Below are 14,961 nucleotides of genomic sequence, written 5' to 3'. Positions count from 1 at the left end.
GTAAATCCAAGCATAGTATTGCTCCATGCATGGTGTAAACTGTAGCATCTCATTGCTACAAATGTCACAAGCAGTTTGCTGCAGTTTAAACCAAAGTTTTTTTTATTTAAAAATAACTTTAGCACCTTACCGCTATTTGTTTCTTGTGCATAAACTGTAGCAACTGCCTGTTACAAATGTAGCAAGCAATTTGCTACAGATTAAGGAAAGAAGAGCTTATTTATTTGTTTAACACTCGGCTATGGAAGAAGGGGGTGAGTAATGTGCAGAAATGGACCTGACAAGCTCCTGCATTTTAGAAGCCCTAGGTAAGATCACTGACCATATATTTTTTTTCTTTTTTGTGTGTGCGGAAGGAGGGGTGGGGATGGGGTACAGAAAGGGGATCCCATTGGCTCCTGCATTTCAGAAGCGATAGATAGTGAACTTTTTATTTTTTTGCTTCTGAACCATAGTAATGAATGCCAGATCTGGAATGGCTGAGGGCACTGGAGGAGCCAGCTGCACCTCTGATTACCTTAGGTGCTGCACAGGGCTCAGTTCTTCTTTAAATGAATACTGAGTTAGTATGCTGATGATTCTACTATCATCTTACCAAGTAATACTGCCTTTTTATCATCTAAACCGTGGAGCACATTTAAATCCATTATGCTGTGGTTGTATTTTTCTGGACTATATCTCAACAATAAAAGCCTTGTTTTCTTACCTACAGTGTTCCCAAGAATGAGAACTTAGATCATACTAGTTCCAAACGACAATTTTAATGATGCTATCATTGAAATAGTTTGCTCATAAAATTACTCAGACTGACCATTGATAATCAGCCAAAGTTTCATAAGGTTATAGATACTGTACTAACTTGGAGACATTGCAAACTCAGATGTCTTTTCAGAGGTGGAGCTTTTCTTACTTTTACTTCTTGATTCTGATATATCAGTGTAAGTTATTGATATGTCAGTGTAAATTATTGATAAATCAGTGTAAGGTATTGATATATCAGTGTAAGTTATTGATATGTCAGTGTAAGTTATTCATATGTCAGTGTAAGTTATTCATATGTCAATGTAAGTTATTCATATGTCAGTGTAAGTTATTCATATGTCAGTGTAAGTTATTCATATATCAGTGTAAGTTATTGATATGTCAGTGTAAGTTATTGATATATCAGTGTAAGTTATTTGCATGGATCACTGTTACAGTCATAGTAACCACTGGTACCTCTGCTGCAGAGGGCCAGAAATCCAGAGCTTCATATTCTTCCCCTGTCAGCCAGGCAGACATCTGCTTCCACTGGTCACTGGTACATACCCACCATAAAGGGAATGCCCATCCATGCCATCTTTAGATCCTTTTTGCTGCAGAACAGTTTGCAGTTTGTTAAGCATTGATACACCAACATTTTGGCCTGTTCATCCAGAGCTGGCAGATAAATTCCCTGTTGCGAACCTTTTTTCTGTCTAAAAAGTGTATTTATGATTTTATATATTGTTGTAGAGTGTGGTTGGATGTCAAAACTAAACATGAGCTAGCATGTAAGTATTGTGGAGTTGTAATTGATTACATGTTTCTTGAGATCTTATAAACATTATTCATTTTACCAATAAACCAAACGCATCAAATCAGTTTCCTCTTCTTTGTTGTACTAAAATATGGAAACAGGAGAATGAGATTCAATTTAAAGATATTCTACAACTTCTCTTAACTGTAATTATCAAGGAAGTAGAAGTGAAGAAAATAAAAAAAACAAGATGATAACTACAATTAATGCATGACCCAAGGTACTAACTACAGCTGAATGAGAAATTGGAAACTAAGGATTCTTTCATCTCTTCATGAATTAATTGTAACAGTCATTTTTTTTATTTATGATATAATTGGAGTTAAAGTTGTTAGAATTTGCTGTTTGTTATTTGTAAGTGGTTTTATGCTGTTGGCAATCAGTGTAAACTAGTGTACTCTGTTATAAAACTCAAAAAAGGTTGTATCATATATTACTTCAACTCAGACTGATTGTTTTGGAAATTTTAATTATTTCTGAATTTTACAAGTTATGCAATCAACCAATAAAAATATGAAAAAATGCAGACATCAAATTGTTTAAAAACTCTCATGTAATCATGATGCGTCTTGCTATGCCAAAGTGTAAAAATATCCAGAAGTAAACTTCATAAGCCTTTAACAAATGCTCATGACTTGCTTGGAAGGGCATCTAGTGGTCAAAGTTGGTATAGCATCAATTAAAAGAAAAAAAACAATATATATATATATATATATATATATATATATATATATATATATATATATATATATATATATATATATATATATCCAATACTCCTTATTTGAAATATATATTGAAATTCATATTAGAGCATCAATGACATTTATATAAGAAGCTTTTGATATTGTCCAGTGCATTAATTAACTAGACAAAACAGAGCTGCCAAATTCATAGAAGTCTTGGGTTAGATTACCTTGTAAATTCTGTATGTATGTAAGGTTAATTGCAATCAAGACTGGGGAAACAGTGCTCACAAATTCATAATCGAAATGGATATCTTTCTATTTAATGAATCATGTTAATTTATGGTATGCTCCCAGCAAGTGGTCAGTTTCACTAGAAGTTAAAAACAACAATTAGATATTCCTGAGTGTGTTTATATATGATATTATTCTCACTTTTGCATCTGATATAACTTAAATTATTGCAGCATCCCCTCTCTTGATTGTAACCTGGAATGGCTCAGACTATAGGGCTTTTACATAAATCTAGCAGTGAGTGATTCATACTTCTCTGCACATGCTGAAAAGGTGTAGAACAAGCTCAAACTTTCAATGTGGCAGATTTCTTTGTAGTATGTATTCAGAAACTCATTGAAGGGCTCAATGGACATCATTGTGGAGTTGCATGAACATTGTCTGCTTGCAGATGTGCATGTTAATTAGATTTTTTGCTTTCTATGTTTTTTTTTATGATTGATAATATTCTTCTTCTTCTTTCGGCTGCTCCCGTCAGGGTCGCCACAGCAGATCAACTGTTTCCATTTCTACCTGTCCTCTGCATCTTGCTCTGTCACACCAACATCCTGCATGTCCTCTCTCACCACATCCATAAACCTTATCTTAGGCCTTCCTCTTCTCCTGTTACCTGGTAGCTTCATCCTTAGCATCTTTTTCCCAATATACTCTGCATCCCTCCTCAGCACATGTCCAAACCAACGTAATCTTGCCTCTCTGGCTTTGTCTCCAAACCTTCCAACCTGGGCTGACCCTCTAATATACTTATTCCTAATCCTGTCCACCCTCGTCACACCCAGTGCAAATCTTAACATCTTCAACTCTGCCACGTCAAGCTCTGACTCCTGCCTTTTTGTCAATGCCACTGTCTCCAACCCATATAACATAGCTGGTCTCATTACGCTCTTGTAGACCTTCCCTTTCACTCTTACTGGTACTTGTCTGTCACAAATCACTCCTGACACTCTTCTCCACCCACTCCATCTTGCCTGTACTCTCTTCTTCACCTCTCTTCCACACTCACCATTATCATGTACTGTTGATCCCAAGTATTTAAACTCATCCACCTTCGCCACCTCTACTCCCTGCATCCTCACCATTCCTCTATCCTCCTTCTCATTTACACACATATATTCTGTCTTAGTCCTGCTGACCTTCATTCCTCTTCTCTCTAGAGCATCTCTCCACCTGTCCCTACTCTCACTACAGATCACAATGTCATCTGCAAACATCATAGTCCACGGGGACTCCTGTCTGATTTCGTCTGTCAACCTGTCCATCACCATTACAAATAAGAAAGGGCTCAGAACTGAACCTTGATGTAATCCCACCTCCACCTTAAACGCATCCGTTACTCCCACCGCAGACCTCACCGATGTCACACTACCATCGTACATATCCTGTGCCACTCTTAGATACCTCTCTGACACTCCTGACTTCCTCATACAATACCACAACTCTCTAGGCACCCTGTCATATGCTTTCTGTAAATCCACAAAGACACAATGAAACTCCTTCTGACATTCTCTGTACTTCTCCATCAACACTCTCAAAGCAAACAGCGCATCTGTAATGCTCTTTCCCGGCATGAAACCATACTGCTGATCACTAATCATGACCTCCCTTCTTAACCTAGCTTCCACTACTCTTTTCCACAACTTCATGCTGTGACTGATCAATTTAATCCCTCTGTAGTTACTACAGCTCTGCACATCACCCTTATTCTTAAAAATTGGTACCAAAACACTTTTTCTCCATTCCTCAGGCATCCTGTCACTTTCCAAGATTTCATTAAACAATCTAGTTAAAAACTCCACTGCCATTTCACCTAAACACCTCCATGCTTCCACAGGTATGTCATCTGGACCAACAGCCTTTCCGTTCTTCATCCTCTTCATAGCTATCCTTACTTCCTCCTTGCTAATCCACTGCACTTCATGATTCACTATCTGCACATCATCCAACCTTCTCTCCCTCTCATTCTCTTCATTCATCAGCCACTCAAAGTACTCTTTCCATCTGCTCGACACACTCTCCTTGCTTGCGAGTATGTTTCCCTTGATAATATTAAAGAAATGAATCCTTTGTGGTTTCATTTATTACTTTCTTTCCATTTTCATTTTGTTCAGGTGTGTATTTCATATGAATTTCTTTACTTATTTGCAGTTTTACTTAGTGTCCCATTTTTTTTCGTTATATGGTGGGTTGTTCTGTGGCACCATGGATACCTTGCAGAGAGGGAGAGGTGTTTCAGTTTATGGCATTGATTTATCCTATATGCTTGATGTCTTGGGTGGGGGTTTGGCCTGCATTGAGCTGTTGCAAAACATTTCTGCAGGTGACTTGATCAGATGGCCCATTAAAATGAGTTGTTCTTTGTGATCCGCGGTCTATTTCAGAGATTCTACCACAGAAGGTGTGCCCCAGGCACAAGCCCCCCCCCCCCATGTAGACTGAGACTTTACTCCCCTTGCATCAGCTACAACAGGTGTCAAAGCTGTTGATTGTTCTTGGGCATCTGATTCATAGTCAGAGCTCTGCCTCTTTTTTATGCCAGCAGAGCTGGTTATTTATGTGACAAAAATTAACCAGAGTCTTGTTTTACATGCCTGATGTAAGTCTGCTTAGCAGTTAAATTCTCTTTTTCCTCCTTAGGTCTCCACTGAAGATGAGTATTACCCATTCGCACATTGTAGTGTTTAGATATAACTAATTAAAAAATAGGCAGTTATATGGATACACATAAAAATATACCTTACTGATTGCTGGTTTTCTAACAGAAGGTTTGAGCAGATGTATCTTCCTGCCTCACACGTGGTCCCTCATTCAGAAAGTAACAGAGTAGATCTTCTGCCAGTGGGGCCAGCCTTGCTGTGATCTTTTTGCCTCTCCCTACAACACCAAATGTGGCAGGTTCTGCTTTACTACATAACATGCATTTTAAATCATGAAATGTTTTATTCAAGTACTAATCAGAACAAAAATTGTATTATTTACTTTTTTTTAGTGTCCTCCTAACATTAATGACATAAAATTGGGTTTGTGCTTTACAGTCCCCCCACAAGTTTTAAAAAAAAGCAACAAAAGAATCTTTCTCAGCTACTTTTTCTTGCAAAGCCATATTTCACAAATGTTAGTGATACTTTATAAACTCACATTTATTCATTAATTTCAGTGTTGCTGGTCTGCTTCCTGTTCATCTCCATCTCCCAGCACCAGACTCTGTTTTAAGTCCAAGGTATTCCCAATTCTTCTAGTCAACTCCTGTGCTTTTTTCTGTCTCTCAAGCATTTTCCTTTGGAACATTGGAATACGTTTCACTAGCAAAATCTCTCTATGAGCTTTATGGTTAGAAGAATGAGAAGCAGAACCCCCTTCTGTTTGATGGCTCACTTTTTGTTGAATAAATTGGTCCATGGAATGAAAGGAATCATCGACAGAAGAAAGCAGAAAGATGGACTTGAATATGATGATAACAGGTGAAGAAATGATTTAATCTGATAATGATAAAGTGTCTAATTTTGCAGGTACTGAGTTAAATGACTCTCATTTTTTGTTATTACAAAAGAGTTTTTACATTTGCTCCCTCCAGGGGTATCAACGTGGTTGATACCGATATTAATTTGAAATTGTTTGTTAGGAAATTAAATTTAAAGGTAATTATGGAGGAGAAGGAAAATATTTTCAAAAATAAAGATATATTAAAAAGAAAAAGTGTCTTTAACCCCACCCACCATCTGATTGTACATCGGAGACAAGGTGAGAGAAAGAATTAAGAAAACTGAGCAACAAAACAAGGGGGGCTTTTTTATGAATCTGTTATCTACAGAACATGCAGTGATAAATGAACTGACTAGTGATGTAAATGTGAGGATTATGAAACTGAACAAGGGTGGGGAGGTTGTGTTAATGAATAAATATTACTACATTATTAAAATGATAGTGTTATTAAATGATCATAATGTTTATGAAAACTCTTATTTTAATAAGATAAATATAGCATATTGAGAGGTTGATTGTTGGTTAAAAGATTCACTAACTGAAAGTTATGCTGATGAACATATGTTTAATTTTATGCATGTAGATATGTACAGGATCCCTTATATCTTTGGAATTCTTACGGTTCATAACATTTAGTTGAACCTCCATTAACACCCATAGTGGCAGCAGTTGGGTCAGAGACGGCGCCAATAGCCAAATGGACAGATTGGAAATTAAAAGGTGTCTTGAAAAAATTGTAATTATTGATTCTTGGCATTTTTTAAACAAAATAAAAATACACCATGCAATGTGGGGGTATGGTTTGTGGTGACTGATGTTAAAGACTTGCTCTCATTAATTCCACATGAGACAGGTCTGTGTATAATGTCTCACAAATCTATATTCTTCTTTCTTTAGAGAAGTTTTGTTAGGGAATGATGACATTACTGCCAAGGAGTTGGCAATTTAAACAAATTGACAAAATTTATTTTGCAAAAAATTGCATTCAATTTGAGGGTGAATACTATTGTCAGGTTTCGGGTGTGGTCCTGGGAGCCACGTGTTTCTCATTATTTGGCATCCCGGTGTTATTATATCAGAAATATGAATCTGTATTTAAATCTAAAATGTACAAATATTGTACAAAATATTTCAGGTTCCTGGATGACATATTTATTTTGTGGAAGGGGCATAATGCTATAGATGAATTTTTAAAATACTTGAATGGAACTACCATTTTTTTAAGCTTTACACATACAATAACAGGGGATGAATGTAATTTTTTTAGATGTCACTATTTGTAAGGATTTTGTCGATAGTCTTTATCTATCTAATATTTATCAAAAACGAGACCTTTTCAGACTTCTATTTGCATTTTACTAGTTGTCACAATTTGGTGCAAAAGAAGTCCGTTAAAGGTCAACTTGTACGGCTCTCAAGAATAGTTTCAAACAGTGATACTTTTGATAAAGAGATAAAATTCTTGTTAACTGTTCAGGGAAAGGGGTTACCCTGATGAAATGTTAGATGAGATTGAAGTGGAAGTATATGAAGTTCAGGTGGATAGATTCTTAACAATGAGTACAAAATTAATACATTTGAAAAAAGTTATTGTCAGAGAATTCAGTCTGGCTATGGTTATAATATATAGCCATAATTGTAAGTTAAAGTCATTTTATCGGACATTTGGGGGACTGTGGCTCATTTTGACAATTTGAAGAGAATATTAGGATTAGAACCCAAGTTTGTTTACAAGAGAGGGTCAAATTTTAAATTTATTTTTGAGCATACTAGGAAACAAGTATAAGAACAACCACAAATGTGGGAGATGTAATTATTGCCATTACATCATTACAAGTATGCCAGTAGTTGTAAAGAGGGGTGTACATCTTAGGGCAAACTGTAATATTTGAGCTGTAGTATACATTGCTATGTGTACATCCTGTGATGTGTTCTATGTGGGGAAAACTGAACAATGTTAAAAGACAGAAAATATGAACAGCATTAGAAAAAGAATGAAAAAATGCATTATATAAGCATGTGATGGTTTGTTCAAACTGAAAAAAGTTTGTATTTTTCATAATTAAAATAAAATCAATACTGAAAAACTGAATTATTATTGGGAAAATAAACTGGAAATAAAGGAATTGATATGGTGGGTAAAATTAAATGTAGGAGTATTTAAAGGGTTGGATGAATATATTAGCATAAGTTGTGTTTTAAAATTTCAAATTTGTAAAATATGAACACACAACTTATGCCAGTATACGAATCATTATAACAGGGGAACAGATGTTCTGTTAAAACAGTTTTTATAGTTTACTGCCAAACAAGCAAAAGCAACGGTGAAGTGAAGCACAGCTTTAAGCACCATTCAAAACCATAAAACTGTAAAAATATAGAACGTTTATTCACAGGTAAAGCCATGCTTCACTTCACCGTTGCTTTTGCTTTTTTGTCAGTTTGCTGTTTACAACGAGGTTGGTTTGCCTACTGGTTATTGTTCTACTTTTGTACGTTTTTATAGTTTATTTGTTATGCCATAGGATGAATTGTTATTGGCTAATTGTCATGTGATTTTTTTTATGTGCATGTTTAAAAAGAGGGCATGGTGAGATGTAGAAAAGAGTCTGATGAGGTCTTACTTTGGACAGAAGCTGTTAATCTGAATTGCATTCAAACTGTTTTTTTTGCTTAATAAATGGTGGGTTCGTGAGTTGTGGAATGTGCTTTTTTTTTTTGCTAGATTGGTTTCTACAAGACACATCAAGCCATCTTTGTTGGTGTGTTTTTTTTCTTAATTAAAGGGAGCATGATTATGGCTACTCAAACCCAGAGGACATTAGGAATAGCTCAGCACATCAGAACATTTTGTGGTCACAATACACCACCTTCTGGGCATGCAATGCTCACTTGCACATTTGAACCAGACCAGTGCTATAGAAGATTAACCCTTTTCTCTTTCTCATAAGTATTCTGCAATTTGTGAATTCTAGAGTGGTATAATTTTGTATCTCTGTTTCTTTTTCCTGCTTCTAACTTCCATGCCACAAAGGCAGGGACCTTGTCATATTTTCTTTTTGGTTTATGCCACTACCAGCAAGCACAGAAAGGGTGGGTCTGGCAGTTCTTTTGACCTTTTCTTCTTTGGGGAAGGACAACACAGTAATAAATCATATCATATGGATTTGCTCACCAACTGTTTCATCATCAGATGGATTTTTTCCACGGTGGTGGCTCTGTCTCCTGTGTAGAACAATGCTTCATGCAGGTATTAGAAGACTCTTTTATATGTGCTGCACTTTGTTCTTCTTGTCATCCAAGAACAGATGATCACCAGCTGTGTGCAGACATTTTATTTGTACAGTGCTCCAGCCAGCTGTTGGTCCTTGTTTTAAATAAATTCTTCATCCCCGTTAACAGAAGATGAACTTTCTTCTAAGAGTCATCAGGGAACTACATTATGTCTTCCTCGGAGTCTATGAAGAAGTTTGGTTGGCGTAGGCAGATAACAATACCAATGCTTTCTGCTCTGGGCTAAACCATGGTATAAAGACTGTGAAAATAGTCATAGATTTAAGCGAATACTAGAATGGTCTGTTTATAGGCTCTGGCCTTATTTGACTACAAAAGTCTCAAAGGTGTGCAGAAGAAGTCAAAGGAAAAAAGCATTCCTCTAAGTAAAAGAAGCCAATAAATGGAGAAAAGTGAAGGAGTCAATCCAAAAGAGGGTGTGTGTGCTGATAAAATGGAGAAATACTTAAAGTTTCATTATAACTATCGATGATAAGGACTGAAAAAAACACCATGCTTCAGACATTTTAGGTAAAACTGGTGCCTGCTTTGCACATGTGTTGTATAATACCAGAGGGGAAAAAAGGTATTGAAACTGGAGTGCATATTCATGGATGAACCTTTAACAGAAACAGGAAAGTAGACTTTTGCCTCAAATTACTGTAGCAACAATACCTTGTTCTCTTGATACCCCTTGTTTTACTACAGTCTTTAGCTGGAAAACTTCTGTAATATGGTTACAGGTGTATCTGAACAGCACTAGAAAGTTGTACTAATTATTTTGCAGGACCAACACAAATCCTCCTATATGCTTGAGCATGTTTACCTTTAACAGTGTCCACAACAACCCATGGAAAGAAAAGAAAATGTAGAAGAAACATTTCCTTTGCATTTAGATGATAAGGATTAATTTTATGTTGCCCAAATACATTTCTTCAGTATGCTGACTCTGACCATGATGACACTGTCTGTCATTTTAATGGTTCATCACTTCAGGATATTATTTATAATGAAACTACCATCAGTATGATACAGTTATCTAATTAGCATAATACTCACCTCTCTTCTCTGAAGAAACTTTTTTCTTTTCAGTCAACTTACCAAAATCTAAGCTTGGGGTTGTTTTTCCATTCAGCACCTTGATTTTCTTGCTGAATTTTATCAACGAGGCATTTACCCCGTGGAGTATAGTCCATTTTGTTATATGAAATACTGTGCCATTATAGTTTCTCACCAGAATACAGTATTAGAACAGATTCAGAAAACTCTTTATGGCATGTCAGACTCGAAGGAAAAAAATAAACTACAACAGTTCACTAAGAGTGCAGTGATGATATGGGTACATCCTCTGAAATGCTCCACTAATTTATTTGATACAATGTCTAGGTCTGCAACTATGCTTGGTTAAGAACTGAAAAATTACGTGAGGATGTCACAGAGACCTTTGATCTGATCAGCAGCTGCATATTTATATAGTTTAAACACTAGAAGAGAAAGCCAGCATTGTCAAATATCTTTCAGTTTCAGAGGAACGACCCTACCTTAAAAGGCACTTCCATGGAAACTTTGCATTTACTCAGCAACTTTCTCCCCAAAAACATAAGCAAAGCAAATCAGAACTTGTTTTCAGAACTTTACCTTGATAACAGTAATTTTATAATTTTTTAAGTCAGCAGTCTTAAAATCTGCTAATTTTTCTCATGTTCCATTTATCCCGTCTTTCTCCAAAACCCTTAGGATGTGTCTGGACACTATCTATACTTTGATATTATTTACAGAGAATGGCAATCATACCTCAGTCAGTTCCATTTATCAGAAAAGCAGTGCACCAGATCTTATACAAGTACGCATGCATAGGTCTGTCTGATGGGAAAGTATTTAACTTTGGAGCCAAGCTCTGGTGATGTCAGTGTGTGCAGAAGAATAACGTACTGTACTAATGGTACCTAGGTAGGGCACTCATTCACATGGACTATTTTTCAGACTTTCCCCTGGGTCACACTGTTTGATTAAGTGACTTATTCAGAACTGCATAGTAGGTAAATGGAAGCTGAGGGAGTCAGTATCTGGATTACAAGTTGTATTTCATTAACGGTGATTAAGCATAATCATCTGCATTAACTGCCAGACAGCTTTGAACAAAAAAGTGTGCACTGAATTGTAAAAAATTGACGCTGTAAATATAAAGACAACATTTCTGATACACTGACAAGTTGACTAAGACTTTCTTCTGACACAGCTTTATATTCTTGTGGAATCTCTGGCCTGTACATGATTTATAACTACTGCATCACAGAGAAAAAATCCTCTTTACATTAACCTGAAAAACATAACAGCATAATTTGGAGACCCCTTTTAGTTAACATCGGTGTTACTTTTTTCTGCAGGCAGCTAAGTTCAAAGCTTTGTAGTTGTGTACTAGGCATGCAGTTCAGAAGATCATTGAGAAGTCTAGACAGGATAACCAGATATGCTAGAAGTAATTTAGGCCCCACAATCAAGATGTGCTGTACAATGCGCCCAACCTATCCAGTCATTCATATTATTTTTAAAGGCAGCCATTTTGTTGTTTTGATTGAACTGTAGGGGAAGTTTATTCCACAAATAAAAGATACTTGGGGTTAGAAATCTGTCATATCAGCAGTTTTGTTTATGTGATGAAGTTTAAGGGCCTTGATGTGGTGCTCATAATGTTGGTAGTGTTATATAGGTGTAGGATAACAAGCACAGTAGAGGTTTTTTTTTTGGTATGGAAGGAGGCTAGGCATAGATCACTGAAAAGAAGCCAGTAAGAGAGCATACAGTTTATCAGCATAGCTTAGGAAGTTTACTCATGCAAATATTTGGTAGGTTTTGGAGATTAACTGTACCAGGTAGAGAGATTTCCTGACTGCATTAGACACATGGTGATCAAAACACAGTTTTTTTGAAAACAAACATACCAGGTCCCAAAAAACAAGTTGATTTTAAGAACAGTATCTTTAATATGATATGAGCTTGGGGAAATCCTGCATACCAAACAGAAATGCAGTACTTTTTTTGGCTTTAGACATTAGCCTTAGCCATTGGTCACACACCAGGCATTTTTCTGATCAAGCCCATGCTGATGGGTGTGAGCATATACTGGGGGTCTATAAGGTTGCACCAATTTGCAGTCATTTGCAAATTGAATCATGGCCCATAAAATTCTACCTTAGCAATGGAAAAATTCATGCCGGTGTTGAGGGGGCACAGCACAGAGCCCTGGGGGAACTCCACTGGTGCCATTCTTTTGAATAAACGTGTTATCCTTTACCCTAACTCTGAGAAACCTGTCAGTAAGCCAGCTGGTTATCCATCAGATGATATTAATGATAAATTGTGTAAGCTTCTCAATAGTGCCTGTATGTGGAATTTTATTGAAGAGGTTAGCCAGATCTGGATTAGCAGTGTGGAGGGAGTAGTCATGTCTGTGGCTTCCTTGGTCCATTCAGATAAAGCAATTAGATTGAATAGGCAAGATCTGCCTTTAATAAAACCAAGTTATTTGAATAAAAGAACTTGTCGATTATTTATATTTTTGTATGAGATCTGCTGTGCTGTGTTCCATGACCTTGTAAATGATACTGTTGAGACTTGTGGGTTTGTAATTACTTGAGTCGGTGGTGAGGCCGTGTTTGTGTAGAGTGATCGTTTTGGCAGTCCTCCAGGCAGCCGGTACATAACTGAGTTCTCCCTGTATCATTATCTGAGTTTTGCTATGCTGTATTCCATGACCATGCAAATGATACTGCTGAGATTTATTGGTCTGTATTTATCTGGCTATGTGGTGAAGCTACATTTATATGCAAAGCTCACCACTATACAGTCCTCCAAGTATCTGGAACATAACCATTTCAGAGATTATGCTTAAGTAGGCTAAGCAGGGGTTGAGGAAAGTTGTATTTACTGCTTTCTAGAAGCAGCCATGCACTTTGAACTCATCATGGAAAGTGGCGTTCTTGGTCTTTGATAGAAATGTTAGAACTTGATCAAGAGGGATTTTATGGGAAGGTGTGGTCATATGGTAATGGGTAAGCTGAGGACTGGGTAGGTGGGATGAACCTGGAGCTGAATTTATCAGCAGCAATGTTGGTATTGGTCCCAGGACTGGAGTAAGTGCAATTGTTAGTTATTGTCTCCAGGCAGAACTGAGTGCTATGTCAGTACTGGTAAAGATGGCAAGTTTGTAGATAATCTTACATTTTTCTAATAAAGTGCTTGAGATTTTTGCTAAGCTGTTTTAGCTTCTCAGCTTCCCTTGTGTGGTGAGTGTGTGTGTGTGTGTGTGTGGGGGGGGGGGGGGGGGCAAGCTAACTTTAGTCTATGTTGGAGTTCCACAATAAGGGTTTTTTTGGATTTGCATTTATTTTATGTGGCAATGGATGCCTCTATGCAGATCATAAGGTGGGAGTAGAGATCAGAGATAAATACAGTTTTGACAAGGGGTTTAACAGAAGGAGGAGGCACTTTGCCATTTAACTACATTACCTGAGGTCAGTAGGACTCTTGTTTTGGAGTATTCTCTAAGTGTAATAGAGTTCAGAGGGGAGTGATAAAGAGCCAAGACGGAACTTAACAGCCAGAGAATGGGTAACACATAGCTGGGTGTTGGAATGGGCAGTATTGGTGAAGTAAATTTGGGTGGCCACGGTGGTGCAACAGTTAGCGTTGCTGCCTCACAGCAAGAGGTTCTTCGGTTTGATTCTCGGCTGGGGTGCCTTCTGTGCAGAGTCTGCATGTCCTCCCTGTGGTCGCGTGGGTTTCCTCCGGGTACTCCGGTTTCCTCCCACATCCCAAAGACATGCAGTAGGTGGATTGGATACTCTAAATTGGCCCTAGGTGTGTGTGTGTGTGTGTGTGTGTGTGTGTGTGTGTGTGTGTGTGTGTGTGTGTGTGTGTGTGTGTGCCTTTTGTGGAAGGTTGGGCGCCGGGCTGGCAACTCGACACCGTAAAATTCGACTGCCAATCATGAGCAGATAGATGATCCGCTGTGGCGACCCCTGACCAGGAAAAAGCCGAAAGAAGAAGAAGAATGTTAAAAAGATTTGCATCCCTAGTGAAACAGTGTATGGTTTGGTCTATAGAACTGGCATTCACAAAATCCAAGAAGCACTGTGCTTACATATTCCAGTTGATGACAGGATAGGTAAAGTTACATATAAGCAGTATATATTGGGGTTTTATATCTTTTTCCAGGTAATATGGTCAGCAGGAGACATAGATGGAGATGTCATATTCACAAGGCTGTGATAATTGGTTTTGTTTAAGGTAACCAGGACCTCAAGAAGCTCAAAGTTAGCGTCAGTTACAATTTGGTATGGGATTATTGGATCATGAATAAATATAGATATTCCCCCCACAGCTTTCGGTGGGTCTGAATGAATAGTAAGAGCTAAACCCAGGTATAGAGGTAGTGTTATGAATATAACAGTATGGCTATGGATGTGGGGGAGAGTCAGAAAGGCCTCGACTTTAGACATTTTCTTATTTAAGCTCCTGATCTTAACCAGTGATTTCCTCATGTAGACAGGATTGGCATTTACTGTGTTGGTATGTCCAGGAGTTGGGCCCCTCAGTAGTGGCATCATCTTTGTCCATGTTAAGGCACTGTGAGGGCTGTAAAAGTTTTAACTTGTATGTGCAAGCCTT

At 37.4% G+C, this 14,961-nt stretch overlaps 1 protein-coding gene across 1 annotated transcript in view; it reads left to right on the top strand.

The window, feature by feature from the left end:
* The window catches only part of DTNB (dystrobrevin beta), a 2,387,431-nt gene that overhangs the window by 542,527 nt on the left and 1,829,943 nt on the right, over positions 1 to 14,961 (top strand). The gene's annotated exons all lie outside the window — the stretch shown is intronic.

The sequence above is a fragment of the Protopterus annectens genome, chromosome 2.part1 (assembly GCF_019279795.1).
Source record: "Protopterus annectens isolate FY-2018-M chromosome 2.part1, PAN1.0, whole genome shotgun sequence".
In the NCBI taxonomy this organism is placed as follows: Eukaryota; Metazoa; Chordata; order Ceratodontiformes; family Protopteridae; genus Protopterus; species Protopterus annectens.
Note: the sequence above shows the minus strand (reverse complement) of the source record. Positions and strands in the feature narration are given on the sequence as shown.